Source organism: Eleutherodactylus coqui, chromosome 8 (genome assembly GCF_035609145.1).
Source record: "Eleutherodactylus coqui strain aEleCoq1 chromosome 8, aEleCoq1.hap1, whole genome shotgun sequence".
NCBI classification, from domain to species: domain Eukaryota; kingdom Metazoa; phylum Chordata; class Amphibia; order Anura; family Eleutherodactylidae; genus Eleutherodactylus; species Eleutherodactylus coqui.
In genome coordinates, this window is record NC_089844.1 from 128469646 (window position 1) to 128478380 (window position 8735).

The window sequence follows — 8735 nt, forward strand, 5'->3', positions numbered from 1 at the left end:
GCGAAATCGCCCTTACCGAGTACGTTCGCTCATCTCTAATTGTATCACAATGTGGTAAGTTGAGCTATCGTGATGTGCCAGTCATGTTGAGCTTTGCTACATCTGTATATTATTATATACCCGTCTGCTGAAGAAAAGAAACAGTAGCTGACGGGCTAAAGCATCTCCCATGGGAAATTTAGCTGCTTTTGGAGCTGCATAAAACACTGTCCTATTGCAGTGCACTGGAAAAACGGGGGTGTAACTAGAATGGGTGCAAAAGATGTGGTTGCACCTGGGCCCTGGAGCTTTAGGGGGCCTATTAGCCCTCTATAAGGGGACCAGTACTATGTATGGAGCAATACTGGGGTGTGTGTTGGGGGGTTACAGATTTTGCATTGGGGCCCTGCAGCTTCAAGTTACACCTCTGCTGACAAATACTGAAAAAAAGTAACTTCTTGTATATAGGACATTTTCCTATTAATTACTGCATTTCTTAGATTTAGCAGGGGCACTTATTTTCTTGGGTGAACTGGAAAAGTAGGAAAGTGGTGTTTTTTCTGTTTATTGCTATAAATAATGGGGAATGGTGTTAACATAAGAGAATGTGAATGCTATCTACTGGTTGTATTGCTTCTTAGCAAATTAATATTGCTCCTTTTTATCAGTCTGCTGCTGAACCCCAGAAGAGATGGCTGGCGGGGGACACAACTGGATCTAAATGCTTATGGGGGGTGATATGGTCACTCACCGTACAGTAGAAGGACTGGTTCCAGAGATTGTCTCATCACATGGTTAAAGGTACTTGTACTTGGTACGACTGTGCTGCGCATCAGTGCCCGACAGCCATCACAGCGACTATCACTACTGTGCTTTGACACAAGAGCGATTGTCAGAGAATGAGTGATGAGTCGCTGACTAGTCGTTCCATTTCAGATCATTGAAACGGAACTTGTGACTACTGAGCACCTTCTCGCTCGGTGCCCTGTTGGGGGCCGTGTCTACATGGGCCAACAATCGCTCATGATCACTTGAGTGGTTAGTCGGGCGAGGGGTGACTATCGGTTTGTGTAAACTTACCTTTAGACTGAGAACAGATTGTTTCAGGGCTCAAAAGACCAGGAGAAATTGCCCTCAGCGTCTGCATGGGAGATGTAGTATTTGTATGCAGGACCCAAAAGAAAGGACATCCGTGTAATACATAAGTGACTTGAGTCGGTCACTGCTTCTTTGAAGCTCTGGTTCATAGAGGGGGCTGTACAATAAGAGACCTCCGCCTTGTTAATATCCATATACCCTAATATGCTTAAAGGCATATTCTGGGACTTTTACACTTTGTAGTATTGATGACCTATCCTCCGGATAGGACAAAGCATTTACTGGTGCATAATAATACCCAACACTAACCTTTCTGCTGTATGGAGAGTGATTCTTCCATTTCCCGTCAACTGCAGGAGTAGACAGTGCTGCCTTAGTTGCTTAAAGACCCTTTACCTATCGCCATATTTGTGAACTATAAAATACAGTGGTGCCTTGGGTTAAGAGTTTAACTCGTTACGTGACGGAGCTCTTAACCCAAAACACTCTTATCTCAAAACCAGTTACCCCATTGAAATGAATGGAAAAGTCATTAATCCGTTCCAAATCAGGAAGCTCTCCCACTGACTTCAATGGGATGGCGTTGCCCCATTGAAAGCAATAGGACACCGGCACCCTGCAGTGATTTTTGGGGAAGGGCTTTAAATATAAGCCCTTCCTTGAAATCATCCCTAGCTGCAGTAAAAAAAAAAAAAAAAAAATTATATATATATATATATATATATATATATATACACATATATACACACACACATATATACACACACACACACACACACACACACACACACACCTGTCTGCCGGGGCTAAGGCACATCTAGCTGCGGCTTGTTCTCCCTGCAGTGATCTGAAGCTTCTCAGCAGGCGGGGATTAAAAATGCAGGGAGAACAAGCAGCGGCTAGACACGCCTGAACCCGGCAGTGGCGGACAGGTGAGTATATATTTTTTACTACAGCTAGGGATGATTTTCAGGGAAGGCTTATATTTAAAGCCCTTCCCCGAAAATCACTGCAGGGGTTGTTGGCACGCGATTGCTTTCAATGGGGGCAGCGGTGACCCAATTGAGAGCAAGGCTCTTAACCCAAGTTTTTGCTCTTAAATCAAAGCAAAAATTCGGGAGAGAGTCTGCTCTTAAGTCAAAAAGCTTATAAACTGAGTCACTCTTAACCCAAGGTATCACTGTACATACCCAAGTTAATGTAGAAGAGAAGATAATAGACATCTTATTCAGACTAATAGATACACAAACCTTTCAGCTCTATAGGGGTCTATTGCTTTCCTCACACTTCTTCTAGAAGACATCTCCACACATAGAATAAGACAAGTCCCTTCCTCTAGAAGACAATGACCTGTCACAGTACAAAATGTCTTTATCTGTCAGCTTGTTTTGCCCGTAGGTGACTGGCGGATGTAGATGATGAATGGCTTTAGTGCAGCACTTAGCATTGACTCTGTTGAGCCGGGTGCTGCCGTTTTCTTGTGACAGTAGCAATAATCTTCTGGCAGCGGCTCATGCATAGGACGCCTAAGAGCAGGATCTGTACAGAGTTAATTTTCAAACCAAATAAATGCAACCGCTGAATGTTCAAAGAAATGTCATGAAAGTTTAGAAGATCTCATTTTCCTTTTGCCAGAGGGGCATATAATGGATCGAGTTCCCTGCCAAGTGACAGTCTTTAATGTTATCTACCTATATGTGTACCTTGTTAACGTGCGTGCTGGCTTCTTCTGTTAAATTAAATCACTGTTTATCTTCTGGCTTATGACTTAGGAAAAATCTTGTTTGATCAATCTGCATTTCCTTCTTATAGCATTAGCCAGTTGGCAGGGACATTGGGAGCTAATGACATCACTGGTAAAGTTAAACATTTGCTAAAGTTTTAGCTTATCCAAAACTAGTCCAACATCGGGGTGTCGTGTCTGGAGCACTCTTTCATTCTCCAAACCATAAGTACCTGGGGTCCCATAGCTTGGAGGTACTTCTAGTCCCACTTACTCCAGAACATGACAGCCAGTGAGTACCATCATGGGAAACAGTGTCACTTATCTCTGAGTTATGCCTGCAGCGCCAAACACAGCCCATTGCCAAGGGTGGCACTGTTTCTTCAAGAAAAAAAAAAAAAAAAGTTTGACAACTACTGTAAAACTCTTAAAAGTTAAATTTACAGAGACTACAGAACATGTGACATATTTCCAGCAGGTTTTCTGCCATTATGAAGTATATAGGGCTATCACAGACATTACACACATGCACAATGAATCTGCTCATGATTCGCGACCTTGACTCCAAAGGATGGCATGCCAACATGCAGAGGGGCCTGCATACAGAATATCCGTTTTGAATATAACTATATTGTAAAACACAGTTCTGATATATACAGGCCTGAAATAGAATATTAATGTATACGATTGAACTTCAAAAATATGTATGAAGGTTCAAAAATTTCATACACATATTGCAAAAATTCTCAGGTATCAGGGACCCGAGGATGACCTATTGTCTGGAGATACCGCTAAGGTCCCTATTAGAGATGAGCGAGTATACTCGCTAAGGCACATTACTCGAGCGAGTAGTGCCTTAGCCGAATATCTTCCCGCTCGTCTCTAAAGATTCAGGGGCCGGCGCTGGTGTCGGTGACAGGTGAGTTGCGGCAGGGAGCAGGGGGGAGAGAGGGAGAGAGAGATCTCCCCTCCGTTCCTCCCCGCCCCCCGAATCTTTAGACACGAGCGGGGAGATACTCGGCTAAGGCACTACTTGCTCGAGTAATGTGCCTTAGCGAGTATACTCGCTCATCTCTAGTCCCTACTGAATTGTATCTGTCTCCTCATTAGTTCACGCATACACATGGAGTGGTGATATCCCATCTGCGACCTTTTGGGCATTTGTCTCAGGCACCTGGGTCTTGCTGCACCACAGTATACACAGACACAGCAAAGCTAAATTTGGCATTTGGCACAATGTATTCTGTTACATGTAGTTCTCCATAGGACTGCAGGAAATTTACCAAATTAGGCTCTATTCACATCTGTGCTGGAAAACAGAATCCCCTGGATGAACCTATCCGTCTGATAACAGAACCAAACTTGACTATATTGGGGTCTGTTCGGTTCTTGCACCGGTCAGGAATTATAACCAAACCAAAAAGTCCTTCAAGCACAACTTTTTTTCTGTTCAGCATTTCATGCCGGATCTTCGCCGGAGGTTCTGAATGGAGCCTCTTCTGCAGATGTGAATAGAGCCTTATCCAAAATAGTGCAAAAAATAAAAGGGTCATTGACAGATTCGGCTCTACTGCATACAAGTGTTTATCTGGAGAATTATTTCCTTCTCTTTCATACTCCTGATAGTTAGCGGATCTCTGATCATGTAGAACAGATAGTGAAATAAAGTACAATATATTTGAATAAAACTGCATGAGGTTTATTTGCTTCTTTAGGTTTATACTTTTCCAGTTAGTTTGCTGCATTTGGAAGGATGTATGTAAACATAAAACTTATAATGATGCATGTCTATGGGGCTAGAGTCCACAAAAGTGGTCATTTAATTTTTATTGAGGCAACACAAGCATCGGTGTTCAAGAAAAATTTTTAAAAACAAGTTGAGTTTGTTGTCTGGTTATATTGCACCCCCACTGCCATATGCAATTACATGAACTCTACCCCAAGCTAAACCCTAGGATCAGTTGTATTTCATCGCATAACACGTAGTACGTTTTGTGTAAGAGCAGTCATAATGTTTTCAGTCCAGGCCTTGATACCCTAAAGGTCAGCATCCAGGTACAATACTGACCTCTACCCCTCTATATATAAATGGCCAGAGCTACCAGCATTAACAATGTAAAGATTTAATAAAGACTTTCTATGCATTGTGTGTTCTGTTCTTCTTTGTCACCCTCCAGCCATATGCAGTTCCTCTTTTTCTACTAGCAGGTGCTCGACAAATCTCAAGAAACTTCCTCAGGCAAAAAAAGTCTATCCAGTGTGAGGCCACAAGCTTATTTGTATATAGACAACCTACTAATGCAATTGCACTAGTAAGTCATCAGTATTTCACCTGCTTTCATTGGTTTTAGTTTCTACTGGACATATATGGATCTGTTCTTGCCTAATAGAAAATAAAGCCAATGAAAGCAAATACAAACCAAATACTGGTAAAATAGAGATAAAATGTGTATGCATCCGTATTTTACCCAATTGCCACCCCAAGCCAGTTTTGGACTATGTGACCAAGTGCAATTTATTGCACTGACACATTTCACTTTATATGGAAATAACTTTGGTAATGCTATTACTTATTCAAGTTATTCTAAAACTGATTTGTGTTTGTACTTTGTCTCCATGGTAAATTTTAGTTGGTATATTCTGGGTTTATGAAAAAAAAAATCCAAAATTTAGAAAAAAATTCTCATTTGTCAACATTTGACATTTTCAGCTTCTACTACAGTCATACCACACAAAAAGAATAAACAACATTTACCATATGTCCACGTTCCTTTTTTTTTTCATTTTTCCCAGCCATTATAAGGCTTATAAATATAGCACAATTTTTCACATTTAGAAGAACAATCCCAAATTCAATTTTTTCAGGGTCCAGTTTAGTTTTGAAGTTGGTTTGATGAGACTGTGCCTTGGAAACTCCCTATAAATCACTCCATTATAAAAACTGCACCCCTCATACTATTCAAAACCACATGTAGGAAGTTTGTTAATCCTTTCAGTGCTTCACAGGAATCAAATCAAAGTGAAGGCGAAATAATTTTTTTTTGCAGATTTTCATCTTGTTCTTTCTGTATTAGAGCAGGAGTTATCAGAGAAACGAATCTTAATATTTATTACGCTGAATCCACAGTTTTCAGAGATATCCCACATGGGGCTCCAGTCTGCTGCATGACTCAAACATAGGCCTCAAAAGTGAAGGAGCACCTAGTGGATTTGGAATCTCCGTTTTAGGGTGTATGAACATGGGCGAGTGTCATGTGAACCCGCTATTGGTCAGAGAGGCTGCGACTGATACTGCACTGGCAAAGATGCGATTTTATGCTAGTACTATGTGTTTTGCAAGGATTTTCTCCTGCATGAAACTCGCATGCACCTGCTAGCATTGCAATGTGATAGCTATTTAGCTCCCATAGAGAAAAGAAAGTGCACATGTAATGTCCCTATTAAAAATAATGAGTTCTTTTCTCATGCAGTTTCTGTGCATCTTGATGAAATAATCTGTGTAAATACACCCTAAGGCCTTAGTCAGACGGGCGTTTTTTCGCGCGATTTGCGGATCGCATGACGGATGCGCAAATCGCGTGACCGGGGGCGAAAAATCACGGGAAAAATCTGCACCTAGCCGCGTTAATCGTCGCAGCAAAACGCCCGTCTGACCGGAGAAAAATCGCCGTGCGCATCAAAATGCGCATGAAACTTAGACTGGCCCGCGAAAAAAACGCAGCTAGCTGCAGTAAATGATTTTGGTGCGCACATAAAACGCCAAACGCAGATAGGCGCGATCTGCGAATCGTCGTGTCCTATAATTTATCGCATATCCGCATAAAAAGCGGATATGTGACCGATACCATAGCGAACTATTGGTTCTATATATGCGCGATTCGCATGCGCAAATCGCGCGAAAAAATGCCCGTCTAAGGCCTAAGGGCGTTCTCACACGGCCGAGAAAATTGAGCAAGATTTGTGCGTTGTGAGATGCCCCCCATTCTTCTTAATGGGGTCATACGCATTAGTGATTTTTTTCCAGCATCGCGTCCCATCCTATCTTTGGGCATGCCCTCACATCGCCCATTGTTCTCAACGCAGGCGGCGGCGGCAGCATCACACCGCATTGGTGCACATAAGTGTGATACAAGGTCTCCCAATTGAAAACAATGGGAGACACTCTGGCAGAAATTCGCTACTTCCCTGAAGTAGCATTATCAAAGTTTGATATAAAAACGCCTCATATCCGCAAGGAAAAACAAAAAACGCATGTTGGCGAGCGTGATAACAGCCCGATATCGCACTTATTTGCACACGCATTAAGCCTTGTCAACGGGCAACATCCACGTGCAGAATTTCCAAAGCCATTTTGTGCAGAATTGCGTTGGAGATTTGCCCGTTGACAGGATTAACCCCTTAGTGACGGAGCCTTTGTTGTTTATTTCTATTTCAGTTTTTTTCTCCCCCTTTAAAAAAATCATAACTCCTTTATTTATCCATTGACGTCGCTGTATGAGGGCTTGTTTTTTGCGGAACGAGTTGCATTTTCCAGTGGTAGTATTTAATGTACCATATAATGTAGTGAAAAACTTTAAAAAAAAAATTCGAAGTAGAGAGAAATTGAAAAGATAATAAAATTCCGCCATCTTTCGGTGTGTTTTGTTTCTGCGACCCACAAACTGTAACAAAAATGACATGAAAACTTCGTTCTACGGGTCAGTACGCTTACTACGATACCAAACATATATAGTTTTTTTTTTTGCTGTACTACTTGTATTCTTTTTCAAAGATAATTAAATTTTTAAAAATCATTTTCTGCCGCCATCTTCTGCGCGGAATAGCTTTTTTATGCTTCCGGTAACATAGTTGTGCGAGGGCTCATTGTTTGCAGGATGTCCTGTAGTTTGTGTTGGTACCATTTTGAAATACTTACGCAACAGGATGACCCAAAAAGTACATTTCTGGTGTTCTTTATTTTTTTTTTTCTGACAACGTTCATTGTGCGGGGTAATTAATGCGTTATTTTGATAGATCGGACTTTTACGGACACGGCGTTACCAAATATGTAATTTTGTTTTAGGATTTAGAATCTATTATAAATATGGCAAAAGGGGGGAGAGTTAAACTTTTATTAGCTTTTTTGCAATTCGTAAAAAAAAAAAAACTTTATTGCTCTTGTTTTAACTTTTTTTTTTTTAGTCCACCTAGGGGATCACAACATACGATGCTTTGATCGCTCCTGCAGTATGATGCAATACCATAGCATTACATCATACTGCGATCTGACAGGCAGTCCATAAAGCCACCTCTCAGGGACGGCTTGATTGGCCTTCTGCCATGACAGCCCTGGTGCCTTTCAGAAGGCCACCGGCTGCCATGACACCCATACGGCTACCTGCAATCTCATCACGGGGGGGGCCATTCGGGGGATTTAAAACCTGTTAGAATTGACAGCAGCATTTAAAGGGCGAACAGCTCCGATGAGCCGCCCGGCCGCTGTAAGAGACAGCCCACATCTGGGATGTATGAAAGGAGGTCACCCCTGTCATTACCCTTTATACACGTCCTGCGTCTGCAGGACGTAAAAACACACTGTGGGTTGTCACTAAGGGGTTAAATCTGCCTACAAATGCATGGCAAAATAGGAGACAGAAATATGCAGCTTAGTTGCGAAATCCACGTTGGACTCGGTCACGTGAACATACCCTTACTGTGTGTGTATAACGATTGTACAGACCCATCTCCCTCCCTGACAAGCTGTGAGGAGGGCAAGATTGGAAATAAACTTTATGAAAGTTTTCACTATGAAACTTTGTAGTGACAGGAAATCACAGCAATCACAGTCAAATGACCAGAGACCACACTGATGAGTCTCAGGGCAAAGCTGTGTGCCTCTCGCCTTAGGGAGACAAAATGTACAGTTATGGGAACCATCAGCAAGGAGGCAGGATGC